This window comes from Cherax quadricarinatus, chromosome 40, assembly GCF_038502225.1.
Source record: "Cherax quadricarinatus isolate ZL_2023a chromosome 40, ASM3850222v1, whole genome shotgun sequence".
NCBI lineage: Eukaryota > Metazoa > Arthropoda > Malacostraca > Decapoda > Parastacidae > Cherax > Cherax quadricarinatus.
Genome location: NC_091331.1, coordinates 29,221,726 through 29,236,826, shown reverse-complemented (window position 1 = coordinate 29,236,826; position 15,101 = coordinate 29,221,726). Strand labels below are relative to the sequence as shown.

Sequence of the window (15,101 nt, the reverse complement as noted above, 5' to 3'; positions counted from 1 at the left end):
AAGTAGGGTTAGGAGCAGGATCATGCAAGGAGTAGAAAAGGTTGTGTTGGTTTGTGGGTCTGCGAATGTCTTCGTCAAGGAGAGAGGTCCAGTAGTCATGTCGTGTCTCAAGTTTGTCTATCTGTCTGTCACTGAGCCTCTTCCAGTACAGATTCAGCGCAGGGACGTCTAACTGGGCATGGAGAGACTCGCTTGTGGCGAAGTCCTCCCATCTGACATCAAGCACCCAGCGCAGCGCCTTGTTCTGGACACGCTGCAGTTTAAGTAAGTTTGTTTTTGCTGCAAGAGAGAGGGCTAGAGGAGAGTAAGTTATCAGAGGACGTATTAGGGATTTGTAGAGGTGTAGTTTGGTGCGTTGAGAGGCATGTTTCAGCTTGTAGAGGCCCGCAAGGGCCTTACTAGCTATTGCATGCCTTGAGTGAATGTGTCCGTGTAAACGAAGAAGGTAGTCAAGATTAACGCCAAGGACAGTGACAGATTGTGTGATAGGGAAGTAAGTGCGGGTGTCAGCTGTTCTGAGTTCGACAGGTAATGGAGGATCACGTTTCCTGTAGTTAAAATACGTAATGCTGGATTTTGCTGCGTTGGTTTTGATCCTCCATTTTTGTTCCCAGATGGCTATCCTGTCAACCTCATTTTGTGTTTTGTGTGTGAGTGTATCTATATTGGCATGAGTGATAAGTTGTGTAATGTCGTCTGCATAGGCTAGTGTGATGGAGTTGTGGTATATAGGTGTTGGAATGTCGTTAGTGTATAAAATGTAGAGGGTAGGGGAAAGGACAGATCCCTGGGGTACTCCAGCATTTAGTGTGAAGTAGTCAGAGTAACAGCCTTGGAATTTGATTCTCATGGTACGGCCGTCTAGGAAGTTGCAGAGGAGTTTACGAGTATTGAGAGGCAGGTTGAAGTTAGTGCAGAGTTTGTACTTGAGCCCCTCGTGCCACACAGTGTCAAAAGCTTTTTCAACGTCTTTTGCAACCAGGGCTGTCCTGTTTCTTTGTTTTGTGTTTATGTGGATGTAGTTGAGAATGATGTTAATGGCATCCTGTGTGGATCTGTGTGTTCTGAAGCCAAACTGGCCATCTGAAAGTAGAGAATTATGTTCCAGGTATCTGCGAAGGCGATGATTAATGAGTTTTTCAAAGAGTTTTCCTAAAGTTTCGAGGAGGCTGATAGGGCGATAGTTTCTAGGGTCAGAGTGGTCTTTATTGGGTTTAGGAAGGAGGATAGCAGTAGCAGCTTTGAAGAGGCAAGGGAAGTATCCAGAGGCAAGGGAGGCATTGAGGAGGTTTGTGTAGGCAGTAATGATAGAGTCAGGAAGGTGTTTCAGGATAATATGGTTTAGGCCAGAGGCACCAGGAGCCTTTGGAGGAAGGTGTCTGAGGAGAGTTTTAATGTCTGTGTTGGTGAAAGGAGTGTCGAGTTCTTGGGAGGAGGTAAGAGTGTCTAGATGTATGTGGCTGTCTGGTGTTGTTTCTTGTGTGTGTGCAGTGTTCCAGTGTTCTATGTTCTGAATGTGTTGAATAACGTTAGGGTGAGGTGGGTGAGCGTGGAAGATGTTCTCCCAGATGTGTTTGAAGATGTTGGTAGCAGCCTGTGGGTCTGAGATGTGTGTGTTGTTGTGGGTGATGTGTTTGAATTTGTTGGTGGGAGTAGTGCCTCTGATTTTTTTGATAAAATTCCAGAAGGCTTTAGTGTTTTTAACACGCTGCCTGTCCGCTTGTTGTATTAGTCGTGACCAGTGATTGTTGTGGTCTTGGTCTAGGCTGTGTAAAATGTTGTTTCTAAGGTAAGTGAGATCTAATCGGACTTGATTAAATCTATGTACAAGGGTGATGGACTGATTACATCGTCTTCACATCTCTACTGTTCCTGCCTACCTTCTGTATTCGACTGAAGAAGCCTACTGTGTAGGCGAAACGTTTCGGAATAAAGTTGTCTAACTGTTGCATATGTGTCTTACCTAACAACCTGTCGGTATTGTATACCATTTTGATGTTCATTCCTTAAATTGTCCAATCTGCCTGCATACTGGTGTTCTGAAATACGTGTTTGGAAGTCTTTCGATGATTCGCCCACTAGTGAGACCTCATTTGGATTATGCCACTCAGTTTAGTTTTGGTCTCCTTACTACAGGATGGATATAGATTCATTGGAGAACATACAGAGAAGAATGACTAAAATAATTTACTATATTAGGAATGTCCTGTATGAAGATGGACTTAAATTTATTATAATCATGGGGAAGTGCTAAACCCGTAGAATTATACAGCACCTGTGGTGGGGGGCATGGAAGGTATTCAGGTTTAATTCAGGGAACTGGAGCACAGATCCAATTCCCTAGATCAAGAGCCCCTCATCATCATGGAACCTTCCTTGAGGGGAGATAGACTTAGAGCCTTGAATCTTCACTCTCTGGAGAGACGTAGAATGAGAAGAGATATCATCGACGTGTGCAAGTGGATGACGGGCATAAACAAAGGTGATGTTAATAAAGTACTGAGGGCGTCGAACCAGGTAAGAACCAGAAATAACGGACTAAAGTTGGTTGAATTTATATTTTGAAATGGCATAGGTAAGTACTTGTTTTCGAACTGAGTTGTGGATGAGTGGAACAATCTTCCGAGTAGGGTGATAGAGGCTAGGTCCTTGGGTAGCTTTAAAGAGAGATTGGACAAATATATGAGTGGGAGGGGCTGAGTATGTTTGGTGTCGTGGGTATAGGAGTAAATTCTTGGGCAACCTGCCTTGTATGGGCCAGTAGGCCTTCTGCAGTGTTCCTCCATTCTACAATTGATGTCAGGCTTATTTGTCGGTAGTTTGACTGTAACGACTCGGTACCTGCTTTAAGAATAAGAATTACATCGGCCATCTTACACATATCAGACACCACACCTGTTTGAAGAGATGTATTAAAAATATTAGCCAATGGTTCACAAAGTTCCATTATACACTCCTTAAGAACCCTTGAAAAAATCTCATCGGGGCCAGGGAATTTATTTTGCTTCAATCAGTCTACTTGTTTGATAACCAAATCGCTAGAGACTGTGGTAAGTTATCTTCTTAAGGCCCACTATAAAACTTAATTATTGGGATATTGTTAATGTGAAAACAGAGAAAATAATTATTAAAAATGGACCACATTTCATTCTCCTGGGTTAGTTTTCGAATCCCTAGTAACTTTTATTTCATAGTCCCGTTTTGCTTTTATACCCTTTTTAACCTCCCTCTTACTGTGAATATGATTTATAACATGACCCTCACCTTTTTTGATGCCTCTATAAATTCCTTTCTGCCCTAAAAGATATTTAAGCCTATTATAATGGTTTGCATTTGGAATGCTTAATTTTTATTTTTATTCATGGTTGCAATCTTACATAGTCTTGGGCTGCTGATTGTAAATATCTAAACCATTTTGCTCTATCATGTAAGGATTTTGAATAAAATACAAATTATTAATAAAAAATGTGAATTTTTAATAAATTGTTAATTTATTAAAAGTAGGCAGGTAATCATGGAAAAGCACATTCTGTTAGTTTTAAGCACATTGTTATTCCAAATCAACATGAATCAAATCAAATGATTTTATTAAAAAATTATGCTCCTAATGGTTGGCCTACATATTGAATCAAAGGAAGCAGGACCGCTTTGATTTTCGCTTGTGTTGTGCATCGAGACCATTAGGGTTCAGTGACCAGCAGTAATCCGCCATCATGCTGACATTCCATTTGCCCTGGTATCGAGTTTCCATGGTGCAAATATCCTGACGGAACCGCTCTCCTTGTTCCTCACTGTAGTTCCCACAATTGTTGGGAAAATAGTCAAGATGCGAGTGCAAAAAGTGCATCTTCACACTCATTCTAAACTCAAGTTGTTGGAAACCTGAAATCAGGTCTTGGATAATTTTTTTTCATATTCGGAGGAGTGCCTGTTTCCCAGGAAGTTGTGGACAATCTGACTGAATGAAAACCAGGCATTCACCTAGACACCTGTTAATGCTTCATGAAAATGCGTGTCCTTCATCAATTCCCGAATCTGAGGGCCAGCAAAGAGTCCTGCCTTTAGCTTGCCTTCACTTATACAAGGAAACTTTGACTCCAGGTACTTGAAACCAGTTCCATTCTTGTTCAAGGACTTCACAAAATTTTTCATAGGCAGTAGAATTTTCTTGTGGTCAACTAGTGGCACAGTTTTCACGTTGTGATTTCCGGGTAAGAAGCTGGTTCTTGATGGCCATTGTTTCTGTTCATAATGCTGGTTGTCTGCCCTACTATCCCAAAGACACAGCAAACAGGGATACTTGGTGTATTCGCCTTGAAGACCTAGTAGGAGAGCAATAGCTTTTAAATAACCATAAATGAGAAAAATGTGATTCTGGTACTTAATTGCAGTTATTGTCTTTATATCTGCGTAAGTTTCTGGCATTTGGACACTATGGCTGAATGTCACAAATGCAGCTGTGTTGCCATTGTACAGAAGTACAGCCTTTAAACTTCTTTTAGAAGAATCAATGAAGAGTCTCCATTCATCTGCTTTGTATGACATCCACATGTGCTCAACAAGATCAGAAATATTTGAACAGAAAACCAAAGATTCCTCTTTGTCAAAGAACGAGTGAATTCAGCTTCACGATGACGGTACCAAGCGAATGTTGTTCCAGGAGCTAGAAGCTTGTGTTCCTTCAGTCTACAGCCAAGTAACTATGCACTTTCTTTTGGAAGGTTAAGGTCTCTCACCAAGTCATTGAGCTCAACTTGGGTGAAGGGTTTGGGATCGTCATTTGTTTGTGGTTCATAGTCTACTTCCATCTCCTTAGAATCACTAGTATCAGACTGATGAAATTTGCCATGTCTCGGGTGGCACAGGTACAGGAATATCGTCAGTGTGTGGAACAGGGATTATTGCTGAAGGAATATCTGGGTATATTATGCGATCTTTAGTCTTCTTCTTGAATGCAGTTACTTTAGTCATACAAAAGTAGCAGTCATCATGGTGGTTCATCTGCTCCGGCCATACCATTGGTACTCCAACTGACCACATTTGGAGCTTACTGATGCAACTCTTGCAAGCTTTGTGTGGTGCAAATGGTTTGTCTTGGTCTCCAAGTTTGCAACCAAAATAAGCAAAGTAGCATCGCTTCAATCAAGGAGTAATGTTGCTCCGGGAATCTGAAGGGGTGAATTGTCCGCAGACATAGCAAAATATATCTGGTGAATTTATGTAGCCTCTAGACATATTAATAATCTGAAAATAAAGAAAAATATATTAGATTTAACATTTAAGTCAATATAAGGTAAGCATTTTTATTGGTAATATACCACTTTCTTATTTACTTATGTTATACGAAAAGAGAAAAGTAACGTTTCCGTATAACTTGACAACCTAATGTGATAGACATGAATAGAAAACACAGTGAATCGCTATTTCCCAAATATATATATATATATATATATATATATATATATATATATATATATATATATATATATATATATATATATATATATATATATATATAAGATACCATAGAGTCAATAAAAAAAATCATGCAGACCAGTGTTATTCATCCATTTCGGGTCATTTCTATTCGATCTTATTTTTTTATATGGAACAGACGTTCTTTGGGCAACATGTACAGTGTTTAGAAAGCTGTCATATTGATGGCTCTCTTCGTTACCCCAATCCACAGATAAGTGTTCTTAAAGCCCATTGTAATTTGCTAAGCAAAAATCTGGGACCGTTACTGAGTTATCCCTACTATCATACTTCCATTCAATATTAAAGTGTATAGGATGTACAAGAATAGTATACAATACGGACAAGCTGAAAATTAAGACACATGTGCAACATCTTGGTATCTTCATTGTAGACGTTTATCCATCCAGTGGCATTATCAATACAAATTCTAGGACATAACTCGAAGACAGTAGAGCTATATACAAAAGATGAGGTAATAAGTCCCTCAGGCTTGGAGTTGGTGTGAAGGGCACCACAGTCGTGAAGATTCTGGACCACAGGCTGTTGTTGTTGTAGGTTTGCCGGTACTTCCGGCCCGGGTCTTCTCCAGATGGCGACCCGGCGGTGGCCTCCGGTGTCGTTCATCTTCTTTCTTCTGTATTCTTTCTTGGGGCCCTCCGGTTGGAGGGTGACTTCTTCTGTCTTGCCGTGACTCGCCAAGTGGGAAGTGTCTTCTCGTTTAGCATCTTCAGCAGCATAGGAGGGCGGAGGCAGCAATTACAGGGTTCGTTTTGGAGCCACACCCCAGCTTTAGTAGGCAGCAAAGCGCTGGGGAAACTTATCTTCACGGTGATTGATCATTGACAGTCCTGCTAGGTGAGGGTACCGTCATCGGCAGCCCCATTCTGGAGAGTCCTGAATTTCTTCCTTGTGTAGTCGAGTGCCACAAAGTGGTGACTTTTTGAGAGTAGGTTGATCAGGGATTCAGTGGTGAATGATCGATTTGAGCCGCAGGTGAACTTGACTGTCCCGTTGTGGAGTCGTTGAATAATTTCTGGAGTGTACATTGCGTTCTCATTCTGGTGGGTTGTGTAGAAGTATACACCAGGCAAGAACCGGACTTCTTGTGAAGAAGTGGCGGTATTACGTAGGAATGCATCCCAAGGCTCTTGTGTTTTAACTTTCTTGGTTGGTGGCCGAGACGATTGAGGTGAGGCGTCTGATTGGTCCGTTGTGACGGAGGTGGAAGCAGGTGCTGGTGGACTCTCATTGGTGGAATCGGTCGGCGTCTCAGTGGTCTCTGATTGGTCCATCCCTGTGTCGGAAGGTGTGGTAGCGGTGGAGCAGCGGTAATGTTGGCGACATTTGCAGTGGATTTTATGATCTCTGTGGAAGGTGGAGATGCAGGGAATGTGAAACCAGGCATGTTGTTGAGCTTGAAGAGTTCGTTGATGGTGGTATTGAAGGAACCAGGTTCAGCTACATTCTGCACATGAGCATACATGATGCAGTAAATTATTATTATAATCAAAAAGAAGCGCTAAGCCACAAGGGCTATACAGCGCTGCATGATGCAGTAAAGAATCTTGGTGGAGTCGCCAGCAAGAGCTGGCGAAGAAGTGGTAGATGCAGCTTGCGTGGCTTGAAGAATCTTGGTAGTATCTGCTTGAAGCTTGGTAATAGCAGCATATGTAGTCGCTTGTGCAGTGGTTTTTTTTTTTTGTTGTTGGAGTTGTTTCTTAAGTATATCTCGTCTGGTTGGGCACTTGGCTGCAAGAGTATGGTGATCATTCTTGCAATTCAAGCATTTAGGTGGAGAGGCAGTAGTGCACGTCCTGAAGTCATGACCTTCTTGGCCTCAGGTGGGTCAGAACTTCTTATTCTTGGCAGGGCAGTCTTTGGTGGTATGTAGGTATGAGGAACAGTTGGAACACTGTGGAATTTGATGGAATTTTTCTGCTTCGATGAAGGCTGGATTGATGTAGAAGTAGTGAATAGCCAGTCCCTCAGCGAGAGCTCTGGCTGCCATGTTGACGTCACTGAAGGTGACCTTCAGCATGGAGGAGGCATTGGGTATTTTGGTAATGAATTCCACCTTGGCCCAAGGGTTCTGTGCTTGGTTTCTTCGGGGCAGTGATGAACCTGTCGAGTCTCTTGAGGAACACAGTTCTCCTGGCCCTCAGAACTGGGGAAGTCAAGACAAATCCCTAACCTCGTAGAGTGGTTGTAGAAGTGGTGGTAATGAGTTTTTCAGCCTCGTTGTCGTCAGTACAGACGACAACAAAGGCCTCTGAGTGACAGAATCGCATTAAACTTGACTTGCAATCTGCCACTGACGACAGCTGCAAGTGCTAGCTTGGACAAGTCATTGACTGTCCCACTCTCTGGTTTGATCTTTACCCTGTTCGAGAAGTGCATCGTGAGGTGTGGTCTACATCTGCTGTGAAGCAATGCTGTCGTGGACGTGGAGCACAGGAACGAACGAACGAACAAGTTCAGGTAAGATCCCAAATGGGATGAGCGGGGAAGACGGGACAGACGAAGAATAACGCTGGAGAGGAGTGTTCTTAGTCGTAGAAATAGAGCCAGGGCTTAACCCAGCAGCGAAGGCGATCGTGGGACAGATATTGAGAAGAGAAATTCAGGCTCTTCTGTTGGGACTCCGGTGGGGTGAGCTGGGAGGAAGGGACAGGCGAAGATTAGCGCTAGAGAGGAGTGTAGAATTGAGCCATGTTTTAACCCAAAAGCTAAGGCGAACGTGGGTCAGAGAATGGTACCTGTCAGAGAATGGTACCTGTAAGCGAATCCAAGGTTATTTGTAAATAGGGTTAGGAGCAGGATCACACAAGGAGTAGAAAAGGTTGTGTTGGTTTGTTGGTCTGCGAATGTCTTCGTCAAGGAGAGAAGTCCAGTAGTCATGTCGTGTCTCAAGTTTGTCTATCTGTCTGTCACTGAGCGTCTTCCAGTACAGATCAGCGCAGGGATGTCTAATTGGGCGTGGAGAGACTCGCTTGTGGCGAAGTCCTCCCATCTGACATCAAGCACCCAGCGCAGCGCCTTGTTCTGGACACGCTGCAGTTTAAGTAAGTTTGTTTTAGCTGCAAGAGAGAGGGCTAGAGGAGAGTAAGTTATCAGAGGACGTATTAGGCATTTGTAGAGGTGTAGTTTGGTGCGTTGGGAGGCATGTTTCAGCTTGTAGAGGCCCACAAGGGCCTTACTAGCTATTGCATGCCTTGAGCCAATGTGTCAGTGTAAACGAAGAAGGTAGTCAAGATTAACGCCAAGGACAGTGACAGATTGTGTGATGGGGATGTAAGTGCGGGTGTCAGCTGTTTTGAGCTCGACAGATAATGGAGGTTCACGTTTCCTGTAGTTAAAATACGTAATATTGGATTTAGCTGCATTGGTTTTGATCCTCCATTTTTGTTCCCAAATGGCTATCCTGTCGACCTCATTTTGTGTTTTGTGTGTGAGTGTATCTATATTGGCGTGAGTGATAAGTTGTGTAATGTCGTCTGCATAGGCTAGTGTGATGGAGTTGTGGTATACAGGTGTTGGAATGTCGTTAGTGTATAAAATGTAGTGGGTAGGGGAGAGGACAGATCCCTGTTGTACTCCAGCATTTAGTGTGAAGTAGTGAGCCTTGGAATTTAATTCTCATTTTACGGCCGTCTAGGAAGTTGCAGAGGAGTTTACGAGTAGTGAGAGGCAGGTTAAAGTTAGCGCAGAGTTTGTGCTTGAGCCCTTCGTGCCAGTGTCAAAAGCTTTTTCAACGTCTTTTGCAACCAGGGCTGTCCTGTTTCTTTGTTTTGTGTTGATGTGGATGTAGTTGAGAATGATGTTAATGGCATCCTGTGTGGATCTGAGTGTTCTGAAGCCAAACTGGCCATCAGAAAGTGGAGAGTTGTGTTCCAGGTATCTGCGAAGGCGATGGTTGATGAGTTTTTCAAAGAGTTTTCCTAAAATTTCGAGGAGGCTGATAGGGCGATAGTTTCTAGGGTCGGAGTGGTCTTTTTTGGGTTTAGGAAGGAGGATAGCAGTAGCAGCTTTGAAGAGGGAAGGGAAGTATCCAGAGGTAAGGGAGGCATTGAGGAGGTTTGTGTAGGCAGTAATGATAGAGTCAGGAAGGTGTTTTAGAATAATATGGTTTAGGCCAGAGGCACCACGAGCCTTGGGAGGAAGGTGCCTGAGGAGAGTTTTAATGTCTGTGTTGGTGAAAGTGTCAAGTTCTTGGGAGGAGGTAAGAGAGTCCAGATGGATGTGGCTATCTGGTGTTGTCTCTTGTGTGTGTGTAGTGTTCCAGTGTTCTATGTTCTGAATGTGTTGAATAACGTTAGGGTTAGGTGGGTGAGAGTGGAAGATGTTCTCCCTGATGTGTTTGAAGATGTTAGTAGCAGCCTGCGGGTCTGAGATGTGTGTTGTTGTGGGTGATGTGTTTGAATTTGTTGGTGGGAGTTGTGCCTCTGATTTTTTTGATAAAATTCTAGAAGACTTTATTGTTTTTAATACGCTGTTTGTCTGCTTGTTGTATGAGTTATGACCAGTGATTTTTGTGGTCTTGGTCTAGGCTGTGTAGAATGTTGTTTCTGAGGAAAGTGAGATCTAATCGGACTTGATTAAATCTATGTGTCTTGTAGAGAAAGCGGTTGTGGTAACAGATAATTAGTCTTCTTGTTCTGAGTGAGGGTTTGAAGGAATAACGAGTGTTGTGAGCTTTCTTTTTTTATTGCAGTGTTGGCTGCTTGTGTAATGGTGTCCTAGATGAGATCAAGTTGAGTCTCGATCTCAGAGATAGGTTTGTTGTTGTAGTCGTAGATGAGGTTAGTATTGTCTATGTGTTGTTTGAAGGCATCCCAGTCAGCGTTCCTGTAGAATGAAAGTGTGGCTGGGATGAGGATAGGGTTGGAGGAGATGTGTAAGATGACTGGGATGTGATCAGAGCCTGTAATAGGGCCAGGTGAGATGTAGTGTTGAAAGAGAGAGCTGGCTCGGTTTACCAGAATGATGTCTGGTTTGCCTTGGCCCGTGTGGCTCTAGAAGGTGTTGAAGTCTGGGCGGAGATGAATTAATTGTTTATGGTTTATGAAGTTGAGTAATTGGTGACCAAGTTGGTTGTTACTGGTGTGATGAAAGACAGTGTGCTTGGCATTCATATCAGCTAGTAGATATGTTGATGTGTTGGTGTAGTTGAAGACTAAGGAAAGGTCGTGCATGTTGAGAGTAGTGTTTGGGCGAGCATAGGTGGTGAAAAAGATAAAGTGGCCAAGGTGGGTGTGTATTGTGACCGCAAGACAGTGTTGGTGAATAAAAGGGATTGGGAGAAATTCGTGTTTTATGTTGGAATTGACAAGGATGGCAACCCCATCGTGGGGATCATAGGGGGACTGTAGTGCAGTATAACCATAATGGAGCTTCGAGGCAGGTACTGTTCAGCAAAACAATACCTGGCCTCTCTGCTTCAAGGTGCTCGGCCAGTAGGTGTCTAATTGTGAAGTAAGAACGTACGTTGAACTGAATCACCTTAAACATGATTTAATGGTTTCGTCATAGCAAAGTTAATGTCGGGGGAGGAGTTTGGATTAAAGCCCGTGATAGTGGTGCCATCAGTGGATGTGTGTTTGTAGGTGGTATGGACCCGTTTCCTGGAGGGGGAGGAAAAGGTGGATCTGTTTTTATGTTCTTTGGTCTGTCTGTCAGAAGTTTCGGCAGGTTTAGGTTTGAGTGGATTTTGTATGGAGGAGGTGGAGCTGGACCTGGATGAAATTTTGGTTGTGGTGGAGTGGGCAAAGGTGGATGCAGAGGAAGTGGAAGCTTTGGTAGTGGATGAGGAAGAGGAAGCTATGGTAAGGGATGAGGAAGTGGAAGCTTTGGATGGGGAAGAGGAAGTATGGAAGTGGGGGGAGGGGTGGTCGTAGCAGCAGCAGTAGGGGTGTTGGTGGGAGGTGTAGAAGTAGTGAAGAGGGGTAGGGGAGGAGGAGAGCTGGTGGGAGTAGGAAGTGGGGGGGTGGGAGTGAGGAAGGAGGTAGAGGTTGTAGGAGGCTTAGAGAAGCAGGAAGGAGGGATAATTAAAGAGGGAAGATTGTTAGCAGACAAGATTAGGTTAAGGACATGTGAGTAGTCTGATTGGTAAGCTTGAGAGATTACCATCGCAGAGTGGGCGGCAGTTGCGAGTTGACAGTTAGTTTTGTAGTCTAGTGTGGGTGTAAGTGTAGAAGGAGAAGTGCTTGTAGTCTGTGTGTTGGTGTCTGATGTGTGTAGAGTAGAAGAGGTAGACCAAGTGCGTGGGGAGGCCCAGGCATTGGGGGTAGGGGAGGGAGGTACGGAAGGGGAGGGAGGTGCAGGGGAGGGAGGTGCAGGGAAGGGGTTGGGGAGGGAGGGAGGTTGGCTAGCTCTGAAGAAGGAGAGAATGTGCTTTCTAGAAGGGCAGGAATTTGCAACTGCAATGTGACCCGCCACAGTTAGAACATTTAAGGGGGAGGTTGCAAGTATTCCAGAAGTGGCCAGTTGCTGAACATCTGGAGCAGACTTGTGTAGATGTGCACGTGTTTTTGTCGTGGCCGAATTTGTAGCATTTAAGACATTGTGTGATTGGGTGGAAGTTCGGAGTGAAGAGACTGTTTGGAGGAATACGGATGGTCTTGGCAAAGATTCCTTGACTGAAGAGTGTAGAGGCGTCAGCAGGAGCAGAACAGCGTATTTTGAGAATGGTAGAGTTTTCGGGGTCTGTAAATATCGTAAACAGAGACTTTGTTCTTAGTACTGATATCTTTTATTAAGTCTTCTTTGTCTGCGTCATAGGCAGTCAGGAGAGAGTAGTCTACGTGTTTAGCAATGACTGTGCTTTTGGCACTGTGCTCAGGAGTCCAAATAATGGTGAAGCCTGCGTTGAGAAGTTTTTGTCTGGTATCACTAGAGGTGTACGCTTCGTAGGAATGTTTGTCAAGAAGGAGTCTGAAGCCTGAGTTGGTTTTGAAGACTTTAAGTTGAGGTGCACCAGTGATCTGATATAATAAATTTTCCGGACAGATAGTGGCATCAGGATTAGAAAATTTGAGGTTTAGCGAGAAGGAATTGGATTTAGTAGAAGCAGAGGCAGGTGTGGGAGGTTGGGGGAGAGTGGAAGGGGGGTGGGAGGTGGAAGGCAACGAAGGCATCGTCTAATTACGAAAAGATGTAATTGGAGGTGACAATCGGCCAAAAAGTGAGAGTACTCAGCTAGGCAAGTACGTGTAAGTAGACACACGTACTTGCCTGGCGCAGGACACTGAGGAGGTGAACTGTAGCTTGATGGAGCACTGTATATCCTGAGTGGCGGCGAGACTGGCTGTATGGCATGCAGTCAACAGGCGAAGAGAATTCAGGCAGCAACAGGCTTCCAGCCCTTGGGTAGGCAACCACCAACGCACCAATCCTGATGGTGGAGAGGAAGACAAAGGTCCAGCAAGCACTACTCTAAGCGAAGTCTCTCCCAACACGGGGTAATTCGAGAGAGGCGAGATCGTCGTTGTATGAGTGATGTGTTAGGTAAGCACACGTCACCACTCGAGCTAAGTCACCACGCTTGAACGCCTATGAACGCTTACAACGAACACAAACAGTACATGGACACAAGGTATATATAGGCTCAGGGTGAGGTGCAGTACTAGTGGTAGTAGTAGTAGTAGTAGTGATAGTTTTTGATTAATTACAAGCCTAGTTAAAGCTTCTCTGAATACTTTTGCTGTGAAATTAGTGCCCTGGTCACTTTGAATAGATCGTGGAGTGCCAGCGTGGGAAATAAAGCTAATGACGGCTTTAAGAATGGCTTTAGTATTAATGTTACTCACAGGTACTGCCTCAGGGGTACCTTGTAGTTTAGCCAAGAATGGTAAACAGATATTGGTTACCTGACTTGGCCTTCGGTCAGGGTCCCACAACTAGGTCAGCAAATGGCTCTCCATCAGCAGGTATGGGATGAAGTGTGTACGGGTTTAATGTAGTGTCCGGGTTTACCCACTTGCCGACACTCACGACAGGATCGGATGCAATTCCGCACCCCTCGTCTTATACCTGACCAATAAAGATGCTGCAATATCCTGTAAAGGGTTTTAGTGACACCCAAATGTCCTTCCAAGGACGAATTGTGAAATATTTTCAGGACCTGAGGTCTGAATTTCTTTGGAATTACCAATCTATCCGGTTTTAGCACTTCCCCTACCTCCTCACCAATAGCCGCATTCAATAGTAGGTTATTTTTAAAGACATATTTAACTGAGTGGTAAGAGTTGGATTTACCCACGGCAGCTTTAAGAGTGGATGCTAGAGAGGAGTGCCTCGGGCATGGAAATAGAGAAGTCTGGTAATCTTGCGACCCCGGAATAAGGGACTTTTCACTAGATTTACGAGACCCTGGCCAGTTTTCATCGTAAAATAATTTGTCTAGCCCTAGATCGCAGTCCTCCAAGGTAAGATCAGCATTCTCTTTAGACGTTCCTTTGTACTTGTCCAGAGTTATGGATAACATCGGAGAAGAGGCTTCGGTGGCTACAATGGGCTCGGGACAGCATCTAGAATTTAGAACATTGTTTCCAAGCAACAATAAGTCATTTTTCATGGGGACAGACACACCTACAGTTAAATGCCCAGTGTAATACTGGCTTTCAATGAATATTCTATATAGAGGAACAGAAAATATAGAGTGTAATGAGGGCTCCTCAGAAATTGAAAGTACTTCCTTAAGTAAGCCCCGTATCCGTGATCCTTAAGGGAGATTTAACTTTTACTATAAAAGGGTGCCATACAGGCATCTGTTTCCAGCTGATTCGTTTCAGCAGGAAACAGGTTTTTCTTAGTGGTAGTGGTCTATTTGACTTACCACTAGAAGCAGGTTTACTTAGCTTGGGGCAAGTAACCTCTCTGTGACCAGGCTTTCGGCAGAGGTAACAGGTAATGGGCTTAGGAATCTTGTCTCCTGCTCCTTCCTAGTTTTAAGACAGGCGTCGTTTTTTTTTTAACTCCAGCTTCCACTTTCGGACAAAATTCACAAGTCCGTTCTCGATCATTTCTGTTCATACCAGGCTGCTGAGAAGAAAAGTTAAGAAACCGCTTAGGCAAGGAGCAGTTGGCCTCAAATGTGTCAGTAACTCTAGCCGCCTCCAAAGCAGTTGCCACTGAATGGTCTTCTAAAAATTGCCGAATCTCAAGAAGATTGTTAATGAGGTCCAATTGCACTAACCCATTGAAATTTGATACACCAGTGGACTTGTACTACTTGTTAAACGTTTTAGCATGTGCATGTAGAAAGTCCACATGGGACTGACCCAACTGTCATTTGTTCACTTTAAATTCCAGCCTATATTTGGCGGGAATGTACTGATATGAACCGAGTACAGCCATTTTCTCAACGTCGTAATTAGCGAAAGCTTCATCACTCAAACCAGCTGTAAATTCCTGCACTTTGCCATATAATGATGTCTGAACCAGTGCTGCCCAATGCTCGAGCGGCCATCGCTAAGCTCAAGCCTGGTTTTCAAGACTCGAAAAACTGTTCAGGCTCAGAATCAGAAAACCGAGGAACTAGGGACACAGATTTTTGGACACTGAAATTGTCATTCATAGTACGCCGAAACTGTTTCATCTCCTGCTCTCTAGCAAATTTCTCCTTA

The 15,101-nt window shown here is 43.9% G+C and overlaps 1 long non-coding RNA gene across 1 annotated transcript in view; it reads right to left on the bottom strand.

Annotated features, from left to right (window-relative positions):
• Nucleotides 1-3,509: 3,509 nt before the first annotated feature.
• The window catches only part of LOC138853785 (uncharacterized), a 106,612-nt gene continuing 95,020 nt past the window's right edge, over nt 3,510-15,101 (bottom strand). The window contains exon 3 of the long non-coding RNA XR_011392945.1: nt 3,510-5,244. This is a non-coding gene — a long non-coding RNA (uncharacterized lncRNA). The remainder of the gene's footprint in view (nt 5,245-15,101) is intronic.